The sequence below is a fragment of the Bos taurus genome, chromosome 21, assembly GCF_002263795.3.
Source record: "Bos taurus isolate L1 Dominette 01449 registration number 42190680 breed Hereford chromosome 21, ARS-UCD2.0, whole genome shotgun sequence".
Lineage (NCBI taxonomy): Eukaryota > Metazoa > Chordata > Mammalia > Artiodactyla > Bovidae > Bos > Bos taurus.
In genome coordinates, this window is record NC_037348.1 from 16,930,379 (window position 1) to 16,954,399 (window position 24,021).

A 24,021-nucleotide genomic window follows, 5' to 3' on the forward strand; every position below is an offset into this window, starting at 1 on the left:
AACATTTAGAACTAAATTTATGATTGACTTGACAGTTGAAGAGTAAACTCTCATTTGCAAACTGATGATTCATTTTTGACCCCCCACATCCTCTTAGACTCAGGTTGTGCTGTGCTTAGTCACCCAGTCAATGTCTGACTCTTTGTGACCCCATGGACTGCAGCCCGCTAGGCTCCTTGGTCCATGGGGACATCCAGGCAAGAATACTGGAGTGGGTTGCCATGCCCTCCTTCAGGGGATCTTCCCAACCCAGGGATCGAACCCAGGTCTCCCACACTGGCCACATTGCAGGCAGATTCTTTACTGTCTGAGCTACCAGGGAAGCCTCAAACTCATATATGATGATCATACTATGATTATACTCCTATGATTATACTCCATTTCCCTTCTTGCTTTTTAAGTTTGACAGCAGCCTTTGGAAATGAGTTATAAAACTGTAATCTGATCACACTAATTAGTATATTACATTCACTTGTTGTTATTCAGTAGCTAAATCGTATCAGATTATTTGCGACCCCATGGACTAGAGCACACCAGGCTCCCTCCTTCACTGTCTCCTGGAATTTGCTCAAACTCACATCCATTGAGTCAGTGATGCCATCCAACCATCTCATCCTCTGTTGTCTCCTTCACCTCCTGCCTTCTATCTTTTCCAGCATCAGGGTCTTTTCCAATGAGTTGGCCCTTGGCATCAGGTGGCCAAAGTATTGGAGCTTCAGCTTCGGCATCAGTCCTTCTAGTGAATATTCAGGGTTGACTTCCTTTAGGATTGACTGGTTTGATCTCCTTGCTGTCCAAGGGACTCTCAGGCGTCTTCTCCAGCACCACAGTTGAAAAGCATCAGTTTTTCGGTGCTCAGTCTTCTTTATGGTCCAACTCTCACATCTGTACATGACCACTGGAAAAACCATAGTATTCTCTTTAATGATATGGTATTCTGATAAGAAACTTCATTTTTTCTCTTTAAAATAGAGAAGAAAGATGATGTTTTATAGGTTCTCTGGGAAACAGATTTTGAGACACAAAGTTGCATTCAGGAAGTGTACCAGGGAGGGCCTCAGCACCACACAGGAAGGAAGGAAGGAAGGAAGGAAGGAAGGAAGGAAGGAAGGAAGGAAGTCTGGGCAGGGGGAGGGGATGAAATGCAAGGTGGTCTCAACAAAGACTCCAGCTGATCCCAGCAGGGGTCCCAGAACTCCGATGGCCCTTTGCAATTGTCTCCTCCCGTGAGCAGGGGGCTGGCCCTTTATACCTCCTGCCCCACACCACTGACCAGTCATCAGTATAGGCTGCTTCTGAACAGGGGGCATGACCTTAGAGATCTCTTCACTTAACAGTAGTTCCCAAAGTGGGACCCAGGTGAGAGCTGTCAGTCCCTGTTGTCATTATTGGTGATTTCCTTTGGTTGGGTGGATGAGTGTCTCAGTCCTGAAGGGGAGACCCAGGAGGCATACGTGTAGCATCCGCTACAGGTGATATCTGATAACACTGGGTATCAGAAGACTTAGGTTCAAATCCTGGCTTTGGAATTTGGAGCTATGCGGTCTTGGGCAAGCCATATAACTAACCCTCTGGGTCACAGTTTCCTCATCTTTTCTTTTCTAAAGGAGTAGGAATGAGATCATATTTTCCTCACAAAACAGTAGTTTGAATGCTACTTTCATGAGTTTTGTTTCATATTTTGAATCAATGACAATATTGTTTACTTGGCATGTTTATTCATTTTACCTTAAATGTTACTTAAGGTGACACTTTATATATGACCATAAATATAGCAGTAGTGAAGTGAAGTGAAAGTCACTCAGTCATGTCCAACTGTTTGTGACCCCATGGACTATACAGTCCATGGAATTCTCCAGGCCAGAATACTGGAGTGGGTAGCCTTTCTGTTCTCCAGGGGATCTTCCCAACCCAGGAATCAAACTGAGGTCTCCTGCCTTGCAGGCAGATTCTTTGCCAGCTGAGCCACAAGGGAAGCCCAAGAATACTGGAGTGGGCAGCCTATCCCTTCTGCAGTGGATCTTCCTGACCCAGGAACTGAACTGGGGTCTCCTGCATTGCAGGCAGATTCTTTACCGACTGAGCTATCAGGGAAGCTATCATACTCAGTAAAAATAGAAAGTAGCCACAAAAATAAATATATTGAAATTTTTTCTTTAAAATTTTTTTAAATTGGAGGATAATTGCACTTTACAATTTTGGGTGGTTTCTTCTGTACAACAATGTGAATCAACTATAATATATGTATTTTGCCTCTTTCCTGAGCCTCCCTCCCACTCCCCATCTCCATGGCACCCCTCTAGGTCATCACAGAACATCAGGCTGTGTACAGACTCCCTGTTATATAGCTCTTCCTGCTATATATTTTATACATGCAAGATGTGTAACTACCATATGTAAAAATATATTTAATTTAAACAATGTGGTGCTGTTAAAATCCACATTGCCTGTGGAGTCTCTGAGCTGAGGCCTTCTCTCTGCTTTCTAACATGTAAAGTGTTAGTTGCTCAGTTGTGTCAGACTCTTTGTGCCCACATGGACTGTAGCCTGCCAGGCTTCTCTGTCCATGGAATTCTTCAAGCAAGAATACTGAAGTGGGTCACTATTCACTTCTTCAGGGGACCTTGTTGACACAGGGATCAAACCTGGGTCTCCTGCATTGCAGGCAGATTGTTTATCAACGGAGACAACAGGGAAGCCCCTGCTTTCTAAAAATATTAGCAACTATTGGAGAAGAATTGGAAATATACTAATAACTAAGACTTTAACAAACGTTTCTTCAAAGAAGAATAAGCATTTCACTGGAAATATTTTTCTCTGAGTGATTCAGTGAAATTCAATGCTCTGTCTCTTGTGATGCCTAAATCCAGGTCATATACTCTCAGCAGAAGATTTGTGACCTTCCAAGAAAATACTGAATTAGGTAGCCTTTAGGGTGAAATTGTATTATTCCATGATTCTCTTCTTGTGGGAAAGGAGTATTAAAAGAGAAGATATTTATGAGTTATACTTTTCTTAAGGTCATACATCTATTAGATTGAGTACTGAGTGGAAGCTTGAGGAATTAAATTTATTGGCTAGGGTTCCTAAAATTATGAGCACACCATATCTGAAATGTAGCCATGATGATCAGCAATCAGAATGCAATGCTTCAGCTCTCCTGATACCCCTGGAATAAAGAGCCTCTTGTAGATGGTAGACACTCCTTTCTTGAGTAGCTTAGCACAGCTCTGTGTGCTAAGTTGCTTCAGTCGTGTCTGAGTCTTTGTGATGCTATGGACCATAGCCCATCAGGCTCCTCTGTCCATGGGATTTCCCAGGCAAGAATACTGGAGTGGGTTGCCATGCCCTCCTACAGGGGATCTTCCTGACCCAGGGATCGAACCTGCCTCTCCTGTGGCTCCTGCACTGCAGGTGGATTCTTTACCACCTGAGCCACCATGGAGTGGGGAACTACCCTACACCTAGTCCCTCTCCTCAGGAGAGGCTGATCTGAAGTATCACAGCACATGGTCCTCTTATCTGGAGATCACCATTTTCTTATTCAGTTGCTGTTTCCCTGCTGACGAGTTAGCCAGTTTATCCCCGGATATTGACACATTAATAGGAGGGGCTAGAAAATTCTACCTGTGATATCTTCCAGATATCAAGCCCTATACTGGGTTGCCCAAACCTACTGGCCTGCTTTCAGGGTTCTGTCACCTCTGCACATGCTGATCAGCATCAGGAGTAGAAATGGGAGCTTTCTCTGCATTTCAGCTGTATTCTAAGCTTACGTAGGGTTACTACTCACGATTCTTTATTCAGCTATGGTGATAGATAGTTCCTCCTAATCTTGGCATCCATTCAGCCCCAGATGTCAGGATTTGGCATCTCTTATTGACTTCACCTTTTGCAAAGAGCCAACTCACTGGAAAAGACCCTGATGCTGGGAAAAATTGAAGGCAAAGGGAGAAGGGGGTGGCAGAGGATAAGATGGTTGGATGGCATCATCCACTCAATGGACATGATTTTGAGCAAACTCCAGGAGATAGTGAAGGACAGGGAAGCCTAGCATGCTGCAGTCCATGGGGTCACAGAGTCAAATACGACTTAGCAATTGAACACAACACAATTTGAATTCAACTATACTGGCCAACAGGATGGCTAGAATTCTATGTCTGTACCCATTTCCTCCATTAAACAAGTGAGGAAAATTATCTGAAGACATTCACCTTAGTGGGACCACCTCCTTTACTCAATTAGTTCTACATTCTGAATATATTCCCAAAGAATTGAGACTATCAGGCCTTTTTTGCTTGTATCATAAAACAAATGTATATCCATATATAAATAATGATGATGATGACATTTATGATATTAATATCAGAGGAGGAAGAAGACAAGTTGAAAGAGGAGGAGGTGCAAGAAGAGGAGGGAAGCAGAGGGGAGAGACCCTATATCTTTCCACAACCTTTCAGCTTTTGAATACAAATGCTTCATGTGAGGAATTTATCCCTTACGTTTTATAGCTCAAGTACGATTGAACAAACTAGTACGTCTTATTCTCTTCTGGACCAACCCCATCTTTGCTCTGTTTACGGCTCTTTCTATCTCTTCTTGGTAGAGAGTCAGTCCTCAGACCCCATTCAAGGAGGTCTGTTGAAGTGAGTTAGTTGTATGTATACAGTTTTATTTGGTGTGACTATGAGTCACACGGAGTGTCTGAAGTTAACGCTAGTATTTACAGAGTGCCTGCCAACTCAGCCCTCTGTCTCTTCAGTTCTCATCTGGGAATCCCTTTGTTCTTTGCTTCTAAATGTCTTGCTCCCCTTGCTGTTATTTAATTCTGGAAATGGCACAGGAACCAAATTTAAATGATAATAATGTACAAATAAATATGTCTTTGACCCGATGTATGGATAACTTCCCTGGGACATGGTTGTGTTTGTCAGTTGCTGAAATCTGCAGAGAGAATGGGATAGTTCACTCTGCAGTGAATTTGGTGCTTATGTTACACGTACTTGGCCTTTGTGAGATTTGGTTCAGAGAGGTATTTTCAGGAAAGCTAATTTCCCATTTCTCAGGACAAAAACGTGCTTGGATGCATTCAAGCCACCCATGGTTAGAGCAGTTTTCATGCATGGCTTGTTAGGGGTGCATGGAGATGAAACACTGATTCGATGCAGATGACCTCTGGACCTGCCTTGAGCCCTGATCAGCGCTAGGAAACCTCCATTTGATCTGGGATAATAACTATCTTTTTGGTTGACTCCAGTGATTGTCCACTAGGAATAATTTTGCCTCACAGGGGACATTTAACAGTGTCTGGAGACAACTTTGATTGTCACAATTTTGGAAGATTTTGCTGGTTAAACATCCTATACTGCTTTGTGTCCTAATGCTGTTAAATGTCCTACAACACACAGGATCCGGCCCCCATCCAAAGAGGTGCCCAGTCTAAAAATGTCAACAATGCCAAGATTATAGCCTTCCTCTATCCAATCAGACCTTTATTCGTTTTAGTAATTGAGGCTGAAAGTGAAGATGGCACAATGCCAGATAGCACGGTGTAATTTGGTCCAAATAATACTTTCTCTGAGAAGGGTAGTGATGCTCTCCTTGTCAATTCTTGGATTTGCTCATGGAAGAATCCGTCTAATGAATCTCAGGACAGGCATTTTCTCTCCAGACCCACCTCCTCCTCACTCCCACTGGTAGTGTGCTTCTGAGCCCTGAGAACCAGTTGGCAGTGATCAGTGCAACTTGCTTTGATGTCTTCCTGAGGCTGGAGGAGCTGTTGAACTCTGTGAGTGACACATGCCTGGAGGCAAAGTGTATTATAATTCACAAATGGGAGAAGAAGACCAATTAGAGTTGATTAAAAATAGAACATACTGTGGGAAACATTTTGGGTCCAAAATCATTCAGGAAGCAAAGGTATGTTCGCCAAGATCTGGCTGTGCCAAAAATGAAGATGGCCAGGCTGCCCTATGATTTGTGCGTGTGCATGTTAAGTAACTTCATTTGTGTTCATCTGTTTGCAACCCTATGGACTGTAGTCCACCAGGCCCCTCTTCCATGGGATACTCCAGGTAGAAATACTGGACTGGGTTGCCATGCCTTCCTCCAGGGAATCTTCCCGACCCAGGGATTGAACTCATGTCTTGTAGGTCTCCTGCATTGGCAAGTAGGCTCTTTACCACTAGTGCCACCTGGGAAGCCCCCTATGGTTTACAGTTTATTATAAAATAGGCTTTTGGTGATTTACTGCAACTATAGGCTAATATAAGTGTTCTGAGCTTGTTGAAGATAGGCGAGGCTAAGCTATGATGTTTGGTAGGTTAGGTGTATTTAATGCATTTTGCATTTCTGATGTTTTCAACTTAGAATTCCAGGATGTAATCCCATTTAAGTTGAGAATGATCTGTAGATGTTTGATGAATATTCATCCATCTTCCCCCACTGCTTCCTGTGGATAGGAGCTCACAGGACAAGATAAAATAGAAAGGTTTTACAAAGAACTGTGGTCCTCTGTGATTTTTATCCTGTTATTACTTTTTCTGCATGATGGTTAGATTGTAGAGCTTAATTTTGATCTGCCAGTGAGGCCAGATGTTGGGTTTAACTCCAGAGAGAGTTGAATTTCCATTCTAGTCCTACTACTCATAAGCTGTGTGCTCCTAGGCAAGTTATCTAGCTTCCTTAAACCTCGGTTCTCCCTTCAGTGTGATGCAGAAAATGCTATGCATCTGTTGTGAAAATGAAAGGTGATATCGTTTGTGAACGTACTAGCACAATTTCGGCACACATGACAAATGGCCCCTGACTTAACAGGGATTCGATTTATGATTTTTCCATGTTACGATGGTGTGAAAGCAATATGCATTTAGTAGAAACCCCACTTTGAATCTGGATCTTTTCCTGCCTAGTGATATGTGATATGATACTCTCTCTTGATGCTGGACAGCACTCATGAACCTTGCTCCTAGTCTCCTTGTCAGCCACATCATCGTTGAGGAGGTGAACACCAGGTATGCTGATAACCATTCTGAGCCCAGATACCCATGCTGTTTACACTTTCAATAAAATATTCAATAAATTAGATGAGCTGTTAAATACTTTATTATAAAATAAGCTTTCTATGATTTTGCCCAAGTGTAGGCTAATGCAAATGTTCTGAGCATGTTGAAGGGAGGCGAGGCTAAGCTATGGAGTTTGGCACAAACTCCAGGAGACAGTGAAGGACAGAGGAGCCTGGCTCGCTGCAGTCCATGGGGTCTCCAAGAGTCGGACATGACTTAGCTACTGAAGAACAGCAACAAATATGATAATCAGGAGAGGACCCAGATTTTGTGGGGCTTGAAGCTTATATAACTCTGGGGTTCCTCATTAAAAAGAGAGCCGTTGTTTTTTGTTTAGTCACTAAATTGTGTCTGACTCTTTTGCAACCTGATGGGCTGTCCATGGGATTGCCCAGGCAAGAATACTGGAGTGGGTTACCATTTCCTTCTCCAGGGGATCTTACAGACCTAGAAATTGATGCTGTGGCTCCTGCCGTGTCTCCTGCATTGTGGGCATGTTGTTTACCACTGAGCCACAGGAAGAGTACAAAATTACAAATACAAAATTAAACACGAATGGGAATATTTATTTAGAATAAGAAACCTTTACAAAGTAATGACTTTTAAAAAAGCTGACAAATAACGCAGGCCTCACAAAATCCAGAAAAATAATGTATTTTTTAATTGACTTCCTGGCATTTCTTTATAATCCTTTTTATCATAACTTTTTGGGGCTGACTGTTCTTTGCCATATTCACAGGACATTTTACTATATCCTCTTCCATAGAGAATAAGGACAGTTCAGCCTCTTCCTGGCATGGCTGATCAACATTTATTTTTCCCTCTTGATAATCCAAGAACATTTTCTTTCAGTGTCCTAACTTTGTTTTGGGGTCATGTCAGGTAAATTTTTAGAAGTATTGTCAAATTGGGGAAAGCTTCCATTGAGTTAGTTTTAACAGAGCTGTAAGTTCTGAAAGGACATGTTCTAGACTAAATTCTGGCTTTGCCCACTCCGTGTCTTGTTGCTCCTCCATCCCCGACATCCAGGGCTGGATGCTGTAGGCAACATCTCCATAATGATGAAGCCTTCATGTCATGATGGTGGGGAATCTGCATATGTGGGAACATTTCTGGAAGCCCTTGTTGTGCCAAGATGACTAACAGCAACTTAAGTATGCGTGTGTGAGTGCTAAGTCGCTTCAGCCATGTCTGACTCTTTGTAACCCCATGGACTGCAGCCCCCCAGGCTCCTCTGTCCATTGGATTCTCCAGGCAAGAATACTGGACTGGGTTGCCATTTCCTCCTCCAGGGGATCTGCCTGACCCAGGGATCGAACCCACATCTCCTGCAGTTCCCGTATTGGAGGCAGACTCTTTACTACTGAAGGGAAGCCCAACTTAAAGTATACACAAGAGTTACTGTAAATCATAGGGATAAATCCAGCTAAACCCAGGTTACCTAGGTTCTCAGCTCAATTCCAGTGTCACTCAACTTGTGGGCAAAGTACTCGTATTAGTAGGAGGTTGAAGAAGAAATAAATAGGGGTCTTAATTGTAGTCAAAATATCTTCCATCTGCAAATTATACAAAAACACACGACAATGTAAACATGTAGCTAGGACCCCTCCCAGGTCTTGAAAGAATTCCATGGAAGGGAGGGACTCTGAAGCCTAAACTTCATGGTTAATCTACCGCTGATAATAATAAATAACTCAGAAAAGGGAATGAGTGGACTTGGGAACTAGATCTGCAAACTTGGGTAAAATCATTTCATTTTTTATGAATCTTTTTTTCCTACTTTTAAAGTGAAAATGGTGATGTTGTAAGGTCTCAGATACCCATAGCAGTGGGCAACTCTGAGAACTGTTTCGGAGCAAGCCTAGAGGGGCCAGGGAGGATTGTGAAAGAGCAAGAAGAAATAGTCACCACATTAAGCCTGTCCCTTCCTGCCTCTCTCCTGCAGCAAAGGTTTGCTTAGCAAAGGAATCCTGAGTTTCCCCAGCACAGCAGAGCTATGAAAACTCTGTGCCACTGAGCATTGCTACAATTACGGGCTGTGACAGACCTATCTTTTATTTCCCTGGGAGTGAGATGTAAGGAAGGAACTGAGCTGTCAGAATGACTTACCCAGACATCCCTCCTTTGAAAGTCATCAGGGCAGGAGGAGAATTGTCTTGGAGGCAGCAGGGCTCAGGCCAGTTCCCTGGGTGGTCCTGAGAAATTCTGGTTTCTGACAGTGCCTAGGAGTCAGATCAGACCGTGAGTTTGGGAGGGTTCCAGTGCTTTCTCGCATCACCTTTTGACCTTTAATCCCTCTCCTTTGATGAATGGACTGGGAGTGAGAGAAAAGAGGGTGATGACTAGTCTTGCCTGGACAATATACACTTTGAATGTACTTATGGTATTAAAACTCATTTTTTAAAAAAACTTGCCTTCATTCTGATCTTAGCCAGCTTGAACATACATAAAATTCTTTTTCCAACATTCCTTTTCCACAAGCCTACAACTTTTTGATATATGTTTAGTTTTTGTCCTGTGTGCTTTCTCATTCTGGAACAGCCAGTCCCTTTACACGCTTTTGTTGAACACTTGTTTCTTTTCACCCTGACTTTTCTAAGTGGTTTTACTTACGTACATTGATGAAACTCCTTAACCCTTAGAATTCTTTATTCTTAGTGAAAACTAAGAAGTAAGCAATCACAGACTGTCTGTTACATTAGCATTCTTGGTTCACTTCAGTTCAGTCACTCAGTCGTGTCTGACTCTTTGCGACCCCATGAATCGCAGCACGCCAGGCCTCCCTGTCCATGACCAACTCCTGGAGTTCACTCAGATTCACGTCCATCGAGTTGGTGATGCCATCCAGCCATTGCATCCTCTGTCGTCCCCTTCTCCTCCTGCCCCCAATCCCTCCCAGCATCAGAGTCTTTTCCAATGAGTCAACTCTTTGCATGAGGTGGCCAAAGTACTGGAGTTTCAGCTTTAGCATCATTCCTTCCAAAGAAATCCCAGGGCTGATCTCCTTCAGAATAGACTGGTTGAATCTCCTTGCAGTCCAAGGGACTCTCAGGAGTCTTCTCCAACACCACAGTTCAAAAGCATCAATTCTTCGGCACTCAGCTTTCTTCACAGTCCAACTCTCACATCCATACATGACCACTGGAAAAACCATAGCCTTGACTACATGGACCTTTGTTGGCAAAGTAATGTCTCTGCTTTTCAATATGTTATCTAGGTTGGTCATAACTTTTCTTCCAAGGATGCACTGGCAAATGTATAAACATGTTTCATAATTTCTAGAAGTATATTCTTCCTCACAGTGAAATTTTCAATATGGCACAATGTGTGAAAGACCCATTTTTGTTACCCTGTAAAAGGAAGCCAGAAGTGGATAAACCTATGGTCAATAATTAATGTTTCAGAATTTCAGCTTGTTTGGAAATGAACTAGAAATTCAATATTTAACTTATATCAGTATAACTTTCAAGTTATTTTTAAGTAGACATACCATAAAACATAATTATTGTTAAAAAGTTAACTTATAAACTTTTATCCATTATCTATTTACTTGTTTTTAACAATTATATTTATATTATTATATAAAAATTTCATGAGACATGAAAGAGCTAAACATCACTTTTTTTTGCTGACAAAGTTATCTTTTTTGCTGACAAATTCTGTAACACAAAAAACGTGAGCTTGTTTGATTTTAGTAAAGCTAGGTAGAATAAAACTTTTATATTTAATGCTGATAATTCTACAGATATACCTGTTTTAATTAAACCAACAAGCTTAAACTAGCTTTTATTTACCAAAGGCTTCCCAGTGGTTCAGTGGTAAAGAATTCACCTGTCAATGCAGGAGCTGCAGGAGATGTGGGTTCAATCCCTGGGTCAGGAAGATCCCCAGGAGGTGTAAATGGCAATCCACTCCAGTATTCTTGCCTGAAAAATTCCATGGACAGAGGAGCCTGGAGGGCTACTGTCCTTGGGGTCACAAAGAGTTGGGCACAACCGAGCAACTGAACACGCGTGCACAATCCTAGACCAAGTGAACTTGAGAAACATTTGGGTTAGTTTCTGAGAATACACTTTTTAAATTAATAATGCTTGTTTGTCTTTGAAAGTGTGAAAATGTTATTTGCTCAGTTGTGTTTGATTCTTTGTTTTTAAGCAAATTAAAACAAATTTTTAATTTGTTTATCTTTAAGCATATTACATAGAGCTCTTTATGAGTTAATTTTGGTGATATATTCTGGAGGCAGAAACAAAACAACAGACCTGTGACATACATACTTGGACATCTGGGCAGTTGCAAATGGAGGTCTTACATCTTTCCTGAGACAGGTATGATAATGCAAAACTCACTGGTGTACAGTTGGACCCAAACTATTTTTCTGGCAGATGGAATAAGTTAAGGTTACCTACTCAGATGGTTACATCTTTTTACTAATATTTGTGAAAGAGACTTTTAAATTCTTCATAGGCCTAATTTTCAAAATAGGCTTTCCTTTTTTCCCCTCCTTCTGATAAGAATTACCTTAGTTCCCGGAGAAGACCAGGTAGATACTTGCATTTCAAAAGGCACAGAGAAAGAAGACAAGTTTTACCAAGAAGGATTTTTATTCCCTAACTTCAGATTTTTTACAGTATGTGCAAGCCTTTTGAAAGAAATAGGGGAGGTTTGGGAATTAGTAGAAGGATCGGTGGGCTTTCAATTTTTCTAAGGGCACATTTCTGTTCTTGTAAAACTCCTTCTGTAAGTTGTTTTGAATTCCTCAGATAACTGAGCTGCAATTCTTGAATAATATCAGAAGCTGATCCACCCATACAACTACACTTTCTTCTATTTGCATTTTATATCAGGAAGAAGATCTTTGAGATGAAATAAAAATTTTTTATGTTCTAGGTTTAGAATTGTGTATCTTTGGAATGTTTTCCCCTAATCCTTCCACAAAGCCTGCAGAATATTTTTCTTTCCCTTTGGGTACATTGTTTCATTTTGGCTTAGGGAAGGAAGCCTAAAGAAATATTCCTGTCTGACTCTGAGTATCAGCTTTCAATCTGGTAAACACTTGTCCATAGAACTACTTAAAACAGTTTCTTCCAAATATCTTATCAGATTTTGACCAGAACAAACAGTGAGTAATTTTGTCAATATTGAGCAACACTGTGAATGCAAGAGGCATCCCCAAAGAGGGCTCCAAGGATACTATCATCCCAAGATCCAGAGCCATGCCGCAGTATAACCAAAAGAAAGAAAGACAACTCCCCTGACAATTGACAACAGCTATTATAATAGGGCCCCAGTTAGCTGCAAATCCACATTTTTGTTTGGCCATATTTTGGGGGATCCCAACCTGACAGTTTCCAAGTCAAGTTCTCAGGACACAAAATGAGAAAAATGAGGGTGTCCAGTGGTTAAGAATCTGGTGTCCAGTGGTTAAGAATCTGCTTGCCAATGCAGAGGACATGGGTTCGATCCTTGGTCCAGGAACTAAGATCCCGTATGCCGCAGAGCAACCAAGTGTGTTTGCCCCGACTGCTGAGCCCGTGCACCTAGAGCCTGTGCTCTGCAACAAGAGAAGCCACTTCAGTGAGAAGCCTGTGCCCCACAAGGAAGAGTGCCTCCAGCCACTGCACAGCAACAGAGACACAGAAATACATAAATCAAGTGAGACAAGCGAGAAAGCAATACACTGTCCCCAGAAGAGGAAGAATGAACCATCCATGGATACCCGAAAGCAGATTCACAAGCCACAACTCAAAGACCTAGTTCTTACCTGTGTCTTTTAGTCTGCCAATCTGAATTTGGAAAGGAAGAGACAACGCAAAATGGTACCTTCCTCTTTTGACCAGGCATCACAGATGGAGATCTGACTTTTTTAAGGATTCTTACCTTCTGTTGGCTTCTGGTAGTTTTCCCCAGATGTCATCTATGGGTTTTGAAGCTAGTGAGTTGTCCCAGCAGGTGTCATCCCGGTCATCAGACACTCTAGAGGAAGAGAAACAATTTCCCCTCTATACTTTATGGTGAGTGACTGGCTGAGAACACTTTTTCTCTAGGCTATACCTCCTATGTGGATAAGCTTGTCTAAGTTACATTTTCCACTGTGGCCACCGTAACTCAAGATTATCTTTGGAAGGGTAAACTGCTTGCTTAGCCTCAAAACAAAATTTTATCTACTTGAGACATCACACTCAGCCCAGCCCAGCTTAAGTCAAATCTGGCTTAGCTCACACTCAGTCTGACCTGGTCCAGTTGGCTTTAAGGTCAGACCCAGCCCAACTCTGGCCAGTTTCTGAATCCAGCGAAAAGAAGTGCTCAGATAATGTCTGAAGGCTCATAACACAAAAGCTGTGGGGCTAGAATCTGAGGGGGGCTTACCCATCACTTCCAGAGGCAGAGAGAAACCAGCAGTGCTAAGAGGCTCAGCAGGTACTGACCTCTGCTTCGTTGTTGCTCTTGGAAGCTGTTGGGCATCGCCTTTGATTCCCATTTCTGACACCAAAACTGTCAAAAGATAAATTGAGGTGGGTTAAAAATGAGTTTATTTGAACAAAAATTGATTCCCATTGGTCAGTATCCAATCCAGCAGATAGAAGGGAGCTTCTGAGGAGCTGTATAAAATGAAAGATTTGAGTAGGCAGAAGGAAGCAAGAACAAGGAAGCCATTCTAGGCAAAAAAGCTGGTTGGTTATTGCAAAGTTACTTTCCTTTAGGGGATGGCAGGGGTCTATCAGGCAGATGACCCCACTCATGCCGATCAGAGCATTCCTTACTGACCAGCTTAAGACTCCATTTTTGTGAGAGCTAAAACTATAATTGAATCTTGGTTTGGTGACATGAGGCTTAGCAAAAGCAACTCCATTTTGGGCCTGTTGTCTTGGTTTTAACAAGTTACATTTTGAAGACTTGGAGATGTTTCCTAGGAGATCAAAACACTGTTGAAGGGCAGAAGGCATGCATTGAATTGTCATAGGCAAATAAACACTGTCCATGGATGAAAAGGTTGAGAACAATGTACAGGTGTATATATCTTTCCAGATTTTTTCTGTGCATTTATCCACATATATATGTGTGTGTGTTTAAACAAAAACCAGACATGCTACAAAAGTATTTTGTGCATTTATTAATATAACATGAATATCTTTTTGCATTAATACAAGTGTCCTACAACAACATCGTTATCAATGATGGAATATTATTCCATTGTATTATGGTAATTCATTTAATGTTAGACATTCGGAGTGTTTTTATTTTTTCATGATTAGCAACAGTGATGAAATGATGAAGATCCTTGCACATAGATGTTTGTCTCCATTCCTTAGAAATAATTGCAGTAGAATTGTTGGGTCAAAGGGTCTGTACATTTTAAAGGCTTTTGATTAAGTATTTCTCAATTGCCCATCCAGGAAGGTTGGAGCAATTTAAGTCTCTTCATTGCTTTAGAAGAATGCCCATTTCCCTCTCACCCTCACTAGGGCTAGATTTTTATCATGCTTTTAAATCTTTGCCCATTTGAGAGGAGAAAGATGGTAATTTGTTTTAATTTACATTTATTTGATTACTAATGTGATTGAGCAGTTTTTTTTTTTTAATAAGCTTATTAGCCATTTGCATTTCTGCTTTTGTAAATTGCCAGTTTATTTCTTTCGTGCAAGAGAATCTTTTCCTTTAGGAAATTCTCCCTAAGATACTGCTGCTGCTAAGTAGCATCAGTCGTGTCTGACTCTGTGTGACCCCATAGACGGCAGCCCACCAGGCTCCTCTGTCCCTGGGATTCTCCCAGCAAGAACACTGGAGTGGGTTGCCATTTCCTTCTCCAGTGCACGAAAGTGAAAAGTGAAAGTGAAGTCGCTCAGTCGTGTCCGACTCTTCGTGACCCATGGACTGCAGCCTTCCAGGCCCCTCCGTCCATGAGATTTCCCAGGCAAGAGTACTGGAGTGGGTTGCCATTGCCTTCTCCGCCCTAAGATACTAGGATCAATTATATTAAAAAAAATCATCTTTTGTTCTTATACTTCAAAAACATGCCTCCTGTTGGAAAAAGGAAGAGACAGTCTAAAGAAGGAAATGGTGTCCCTGTTAGCAAGTGATGAGTCCAGCCATGGGGGTCAGGGGCAGAATTTAGGCTTGTTGTTTCAACTCCTAGCCCTTGCCTCAGAGTTACCTTTTCCGTTAGTTGAATTCTATTCATGGCTATATATTGCATCTTTTTTAGGGGGTAACCAAAGGCTTTCTGGTAGTCTAGATCAGTAGTCCCCAACCTTTTCAGTACCAGGGACCGGTTTCATGGAGGACGATTTTTCCGTGGACCAGTGGCAGGAGGATGGTTTCAGGATGATTCAAGCTCATCACATTTATTGTGAACTTTATTTCCATTATTATTACACAACCTCCACCTCAGATCATCCGGCATTAACTGCTAGAGGTTGGGTACCCCTGGTCTAGATATTTGAGTATCTATATCAAATAGATATATAATATGATGTAGTATATAGTATAGTTTATATTAGGTAGTTTATGTTGTGGGGCTTCCCCCTTGACTCAGCAGTAAAGAATCTGCCTGCAATACAGGAGATGTGGGTTCGATCCCTGAGTCAAGAAGATCCCCTGGAAGAAGGCAAGGCAACTCATCCCAGTATTCTTGCCAGATAGAGGAGCCTGGCAGGCTACAGTCCATGGACTCACAAAGAGTCGGGCACGACTGAAGTGACTGAGTTTATATTATGTTGTTATGTTTTATTATTAAACTGATGATAGATGAGGGATTACCCTGCCCTATGCTAGGTTATAAGCTCCTAAAAGACAAGGGCAGTTTCTTCTTCATCTTTCTGACACAGTGGCTTGTCCATAAAAGCTGCTGTCTCTTGTGGGATGACTATGGATAATGCCACATCCCAATAATGCTATTTTAATTCTAGCAGATTTTGAGTTTTCTGGTCCTTTTGCAAACTTGGTATGTAGTCTTAGAAAAATGAGCTGAGTTTATAGAACTTCTTATTCTCCATATCCCAAAGGAAGACTGGTAATTTTGTTAATAAGGTTCTCTGTGTTATATTGGTTCTTTGAAAATGCTGAGAATTATTACAGTGGTAAAAAAACAATTAAGAGAATTCTACACGTAAGTCATTAACTACACTTGAAATAAGATATGTGAGTTACCACTGACATTTCATGGACTATATTTGCTAATAACTGAGCCTTGACAAATTGAAATTATTTACAAACTTGGCTGAAATGGGAATCCAATACTGCTTCTAGTCTTGTTGAACAATCCAATTAAGGGACTCTGTTAGAACATGCGTGCCATTTTTCTATTTGAAATGTTATGATGATGCTATATTTGAAGTCAGAAACTGGCTTTTGGACAGTGGTTTGGTCTCTTTGAACTTAAGCTTGGTGGGGTCAGGGGAGATGAGAGGTGGGGAGTGGGGGGAGCAGGTTCACACTTAGTCTTGGCCATTTGCCTTTCTTCTTGTTCAGAAGAGCTCAGAGGCACCATTTTCAGTTGAACCTGGGGGGGAGTAGCCCCAATCCTCGACAAGCCAATTGGCTTGTGTGTGCTTGGTCTGCAGAAGACACTCCTTACTGATGATCCAGTGGGATTCCTGGAGCCCAGCTTTTGTGATAAGTGATAGAACTTAGTTCCTTATGGATCAAACATTTTTTTTTAAAATTTAAGTCTAGTTGATTTACAGTGTTGTGTTAATTTCAAGTGTACAGCAAAATGATTCATTTATGCACACACATATATTATATACATATTCTGATTCTTTTCCCTTGTAGGTTATTACAAAATATTGAGTATAGTTCCTATGTCATACAGTAGGTCCTTGCTGGCTACCTCTTTTATACGTAGTATATCTGTTAATCCCAAGATCCTAATTTATCTCCCGATACCCGCTTTGGTAACAATGTTTGTTTTCTATATCTGTCAATTTGTTTCTGTTTTGCATATAATTTCATTTGTATTACTTTTTTAGATTTCATAGCCCAAATGTTGACTTGACCTCAGTGTGGCATAGATATCTTTCTTCCACGATGAGAGTTCCTTTATAGGAGCTTGACCTTTGAAACAAAGAGAAGATTGGAAGGTTCCAGGAAGGGGCTGTTCTTTTCACTGATGCATCTGAATCTTATTGAAGCTGTGGATTTGTCTGGTTTAGGGATTGCACATACTGAGACATGGCCAGTAAGATACCGTGTCCTAGTTGAGTTTGGTGTAAATGGCAGCTTGTGTCTAGCCCACTTCAGATGAGTTAGGTCTGCCAGTTTATTCTGTTAGCAGTCCATACCAATGCTGGGATCCTTCAAGAAGTCCTTTCTCAGTGAATTCATGTGAAATATAGAAAGAGTGGTCAGAGCTTTCCATTAATTTGTCTTTTTTGCTGTTCAGTTCAGTTCAGTCGCTCAGTCGTGTCTGACTCCTTGCGACCCCATGAATCACAGCACGCCAGGCCTCCCTGTCCATCACCAACTCCCAGAGTCCACCCAAACCCATGTCCATTGTGTCGGTGATGCCATCCAACCATCTCATCCTCTGTCGTCCCCTTCTCATCCTGCCCTCAATCTTTCCCAGCATCAGGTCTTTTCAAATGAGTCAGTTCTCCGCATCAGGTGGCCAAAGTATTGGAGCTTCAGCTTCAACATCAGTCCCTCCAATGAACACCCAGGACTGATCTCCTTTAGGATGGACTGGTTGGATCTCCTTGCAGTCCAAGGGACTCTCAAGAGTCTTCTCCAACACCACAGTTCAAAAGCATCAATTCTTCAGCGCTCAGCATTCTTTATAGTCCAACTCTCACATCCATACATGACTATTGGAAAAACCATAGCCTTGACTAGACACACCTTTGTTGACAAAGTAATATCTCTGCTTTTGAATATGCTATCTAGGTTGGTCATAACTTTCCTTCCAAGGAGTAAGTGTCTTTTAATTTCATGGCTGCAATCACCATCTGCTGTGATTTTGGATCCCAGAAAAATAAAGTCAGCCACTGTTTCCCCATCTATTTGCCATGAAGTGATGGGACCAGATGCCATGATCTTCGTTTTCTGAATGTTGAGCTTTAAGCCAACTTTTTCACTCTCCTCTTTCACTTTCATCAAGAGGCTTTTTAGTTCCTCTTCACTTTCTTCCATAAGGGTGGTGTCATCTGCATTTCTGAGGTTATTGATATTTCTCCCGGCAATCTTGATTCCAGCTTGTGCTTCTTCCAGCCCAGCGTTTCTCATGATGTACTCTGCATATAAGTTAAATAAGCAGAGTGACAATATACAGCCTTGATGTACTCCTTTTCCTATTTGGAACCAGTCTCTTGTTCCATGGCCAGTTCTAACTGTTGCTTTCTGACCTGCATACAAATTTCTCAAGAGGCAGGTCAGGTGGTCTGGTATTCCCATCTCTTTCAGAATTTTCCACAGTTTCTTGTGATCCACACAGTCAAAGGCTTTGGCATAGTCAATAAAGCAGAAATAGATGTTTTTCTGGAACTCTCTTGCTTTTTCGGTGATCCAGCAGATGTTGGCCATTTGATCTCTGGTTCCTCTGCCTTTTCTAAAACCAGCTTGAACATTTGGAAGTTCACGGTTCGCATATTGCTGAAGCCTGGCTTGGAGAATTTTGAGCATTACCTTACTAGTGTGTGAGATGAGTGCAATTGTGTGGTAGTTTGAGCATTCTTTGGCATTACCTTTCTTTGGGATTGGAATGAAAACTGACCTTTTCCAGTCCTGTGGCCACTGCTGAGTTTTCCGAATTTGCTGACACATTGAGTGCAGCACTTTCCCAGCATCATCCTTTAGGATTTGAAATAGCTCAACTGAAATTCCATCACCTCCACTAGCTTTTGTGCTGAGCTCCATGATAATCTCCAATGTTGTTACCAAGATGAACTCACATCCCAACAGGCCAGTAAAATGGGAGATGAGTTGTTGGGGAAAGGACTTTAATTGGAAAGCTAGCAGACAGGGAAGTTGTCAGATGAGTGTCTCAAAAAACCATCTTCCCGGGGATTTTTCCTTGTGGCCCAGTGGTTAAGACTCCATGCTGCCCATACAGGGGGCGTGGATTTGGTACCTGACTGGGGAGCCCATGTGCTGTGTGGTGTGGCTCCCCCCCGCAAAAAACAAAACAAAACAAAACAAAAAAAAAACATCGTCCCTCAGTCTGAATTCAGGCTCCTTTTATGTAAAGGAAGGGGGAGGGGCCCACTGCAACCAATCGCTGAGCGGGACCCATACTGGTCAGTCGCTAACAGGCGTGCACCTGCCCCGCCCCTATTACAACGTGAAAAGGGCAGGACAAATTGTGCCACTTTCCGTTCACTGTTCACTGTTGGGTGATGGGTAAACTCCTGGGTGGCTTGGGGAATGAGAAAGAACTGAGTTACTAGTTTTGACTTCTAAAAAAATAGCTACTGCTCTCCCAAAATGACACAATGAAGCTACTTTTGCTTTCCTGAAAAGGCCTTTCATGAAGGATGCTTAAGCCATTCTCTAGGTGGTTACTGCTAATCTCGTGATCCAGGTGAGCCCTGTGAGGTCACAGCAGGGGACAGGACTGAAGATGAACAGTGGCATCCGCTCTGCCCTTGTCTAGACCTGCCTGTTAAACACACCGCCACTAGGTTGTGCTAGAGTATAGACGTAGCACTGACGTGCATGTCCTGGTAAATCTTTTCTTCCTTGGCTATTTCTTCCGTTAAAAAAAAATTCTTTCTGTTCTTCATGGCTCAGGAAATATATCAGAAACATCATTGTGATCCTCTGCCTTTAGATGGGGAAACAGTGGAAACAGTGTCAGACTTTATTTTTTTGGGCTCCAAAATCACTGCAGATGGTGATTGTAGCCATGAAATTAAAAGACACTTACTCCTTGGAAGGAAAGTTATGACCAACCTAGAAAGCATATTAAAAAACAGAGACATTACTTTGCCAACAAAGGTCCATCTAGTCAAGGCTATGGTTTTTCCAGTAGTCATGTATGGATGTGAGAGTTGGACTGTGAATAAAGCTGAGTGCCGAAGAATTGATGCTTTTGAACTGTGGTGTTGGAGAAGACTCTTGAGAGTCCCTTGGACTGCAAGGAGATCCAACCAGTCCATTCTAAAGGAAATCAGTCCTGGGTGTTCATTGGAAGGACTGATGCTAAAGCTGAAACTCCAATACTTTGACCACCTGATGTGAAGAGTTGACTCACTGGAAAAGACTCTGATGCTGGGAGGGATTGAGGGCAGGAGGAGAAGGGGACAACAGAGGATGAGATGGTTTGGATGGCATCACCGACTCAATGGACATGAGTTTGAGTGAACTCCAGGAGTTGGTGATGGACAGGGAGGCCTGGCGTGCTGCAGTTCATGGGGTTGCAAAGAGTCGCACATGACTGAGTGACTGAACTGAACTAAACTTAACTTGAATATCTTATGGTGGTGGTGGTTTAGTCGCTAAGTTGTGTCTGACTCTTGTGACCCCATGGACTGTAGCCCTCCAGGCTCTTCTGTCCATGGGATTTCCAAGGCAAGAATACTGGACTGGGTTGCTATTTCCTTCTGCAAGAGGTCTTCCTGATTCAAGGATCAAACCCAGGTCTCCTGCATTGTAGGCGGATTCTCTACGGCTGAGCCAGAATCTCTTATAGGCATCTCAATTACCATGTCTGAAACTAGGCTCTTAAATTTCTACCTAATTTCCATATATTTTCCCAGTTAATGGAATCTACATCTACCAGTTGTTTAGGCTTGTTATCTAGTACTTTCCACTGATTGTTTAATTTCTCTGATCCAATTAGTCAATAAATTCTGCAGGCTCTCCATTTAAAACACATTCCAGACCTACCCAATCCTATCCTCTCTACTTCAATTTGAGTCCATCCACAACCATCTCTTACTTGGATGGATCTTAAAATCCATTCTCCATATGGTAACCAGTCTGGCATTTAAATAAGATCATGTTTTCTTGCCTAAAATCCTCTTGGAAGATGGGAAGTAACTAATTGGGAACAATAATAGAATTTATGATGCCACTAAAACAAGCAGGGAACCTAGATTTTCTTTCACATCATTGTGCTGGTTTATTTGCCTTTATTCTCTCATCTCATCTCTGTTTCGTGGGTATTATTCTAGTTTATTTCAGCCAAAACAAAGCAAAATAAAACAAGCAAAGCAACGAAAAAAAAAAAAAGTGAGGCTCAGAAAGACAAAAATAACCTGCTTAACATCACACAACTGCTAAGTTAAAGCTGGATTTGAATTTTAGTTCTCTCCAGTGCTGAAGTCCAGGGATTACCTATTTGTTTTTTCTAGTCACTTTGTTGGCAACTAGTCATCTTTCTTCCTCTGGCCTCAAGAATGCTTTCTGAGAAGTTTCTCTATTTCTTGGGCCATTTGCTTGATGATTTATCAACTGTCATCATTACGGTCTTATTGAAGACTTGGTTACTGTATTGATTAAGATTAGGCTATGGATAATAAAACTAAAAATCTTGGTTTTATTCTATTACACATTGAAGAAGTCTGAAAGTAAGCAGCCCTGAACTGTTATGGGATTCCATTCTCATCATGGCCATGACTTTTTTTCTGCCCTCCTATTGCAAAGCATGATTACCTTCCTTAAGATCACCCTATGATCCAAAACTGTGGCTGGGAAGTCCTACTAATATTTGCTCTGTTACTAAGGGGGAAGAGTAGAAGTCAGCCGTCTCTGCTGTGGTGACTGACCGCTTTCTTTTATTTTCAATATTTGGGATTTATAAAAAAGTGTGGTATAAAGAATATGTATAAAGAATAAAGTTGATTTGGCATCAGATTCACCTGGCTATAATTTTCAGCTTTCCCTGGGACTAACTTTGCTAATTGGGCAAGCTGTGCAACTTCTCTAAGTGAGGTGCTTTACACAATCGTCTCATTTAAGTCTTACTAAAGCCCCCATTCGGAGAAGGCAATGGCACCCCACTCCAGTACTCTTGCCTGGAAAATCCCATGGATGGAGGAGCCTGGTGGGCCACAGTCCATGGGGTCGCTAAGAGTCGGACACGACTGAACAACTTCACTTTCACTTTTCACTTTCCTGCCTTGGAGAAGGAAATGGCAACCCACTCCACTGTTCTTGCCTGGAGGATCCCAGGGACGGGGGAGCCTGGTGGGCTGCCATCTATGGGGTAGCACAGAGTCGGACACGACTGAAGTGACTTAGCAGCAGCAGCAGCAGCAAAGCCCCCACTCTCTCTGTTTTACAGATGAGAACACCAAGACTCAGAACATGTTAGTGCACTTCCAATAATGATCAATAGGCAACGATTAACACTTCACATGGCACACAAGGTATCCAAAACACTATTTACCTAGTTTTAACCTGAAGCTTTCCTCTTGACTATCAAATAGGACCCTTCATCGTTTTCAATTTATCAAGGTTTTCACAGAAAAAAAATAAACAAACCACCTCAAGTTTAATGCGATCAGAGATGATAGGAGAACGTCATTGTTGTTGTTCAGTGGCTCAGTTGTGTCTGACTCCTTTCGACCCCATGGACTGTGGCACGCCAGGCTTCCCTGTCCTGCCACAATCTCCCAGAGTTTGCTCATACTCACATCCATTGAGCCGACGATGCCATCCAACCATCCTTTTCACTGTTGCCCCTTCTCCTCCTGCCCTCAGTCTTTCCCAGCATCAGGGGCTTTCATAGGGCTTTTAAAGAATGCATTTGTTTTTTTGACTGCCTTAGGTCTTAGCTGCAGCATGCAGGATCTTCTGTTTCAGCGCACAGACTCTCTACTTGTGGCATATGGCTCAGTAGTTGCAGTGTGTGGACCTGGTGGTGCCATGGCACACTGGATCTCACTTCCCTGGTGGCTCAGATGGTAAAGCGTCTGTCTACAATGCAGGAGACCCGGGTTCGATCCCTGGGTTGGGAAGATCCCCTGGAGAAGGAAATGGCAATCCATTCCAGTACTATTGCCTGGAAAATCTCATGGACAGAGGAGCCTGGTAGGCTACAGTCCATAGGGTTGCAAAGTCGGACACAACTCAGCGACTTCACTTCACTTCTCTGACTGGGGATCAAACCTGTGTCTCCTGCTTTGCAAGGATGATTCTTAACCTCTGGGCCACAAGGGAAGTCCATGTCATAGAGCTCTATAAAAATTCATATGTCTGAAGTCCAACTCTAGGGACTTCTGATTCAGTAGGTCTGGATGGACTTGAGATGTCTGTTGTTTAAAAAGTTGATGTGTATCCATGGTGAGCTTCTGACACAAGAAGAAGAGCTTTCTGGAAATGTGCTGCTGGCCTTAATTTGGTCTCTTTTTAGATAGAAAAGTCTTTGCCTGTTCCAATGTTTGTGCTGTCATATTAAACAGCCATATCTAGATTTCTTATCACATTGACATTGTTACCACCCTCCTAAGGAGTGTCAGTGTAATCTTTCTTCTCATATTTACCTGCAGGAATTCTTTTAGAAGCGGGCTCTCAGCTTGTTCTGGGTGGGCTCAGTTCTATATCTAGGGGTGCTGCTTAGGCTATATAAGAGTTGCTCTTAATTGAGGTGTTGGGGACCCCCTGTTCATCTTGCCCCTCCCTCTTGGCTTCTTTATGGGGTGAAGGCTGGTAGGGGAGAATGAGAAGAAAGTCTAAACACTCCAAATTGGAAGGTTGGATTTCAGAGAACAAAAATAATATTCAAGGCATCTTTCCCCTCTGTTTATGCTGACAAAAGGCTGTCTTTGTAAGAACTCTGCGGCATCAAGCGCACTGTTGGCCCTCTGCAAATCAGCACCAATGACAACATTATAATTACATTTCAAAAACAAAGGCAGCGAGAAACTGCATTTTAAGTATCCTTTATTTGGTTGCTCTGGGGGTGTCTGTGTAAATTCAGTGCTGGAGAGCAGGTGCAGAGATTAAAAATACACTCAGGGGAATATCCTAGCCATCCGATGTGGTTCAGACTCTGTGCTTCCCACGCAGGGGACAT

The 24,021-nt window shown here is 42.2% G+C and overlaps 1 protein-coding gene across 1 annotated transcript in view; it reads left to right on the forward strand.

The window, feature by feature from the left end:
* Positions 1–24,021, forward strand: part of AGBL1 (AGBL carboxypeptidase 1) — a 939,272-nt gene that overhangs the window by 16,043 nt on the left and 899,208 nt on the right. The gene's annotated exons all lie outside the window — the stretch shown is intronic.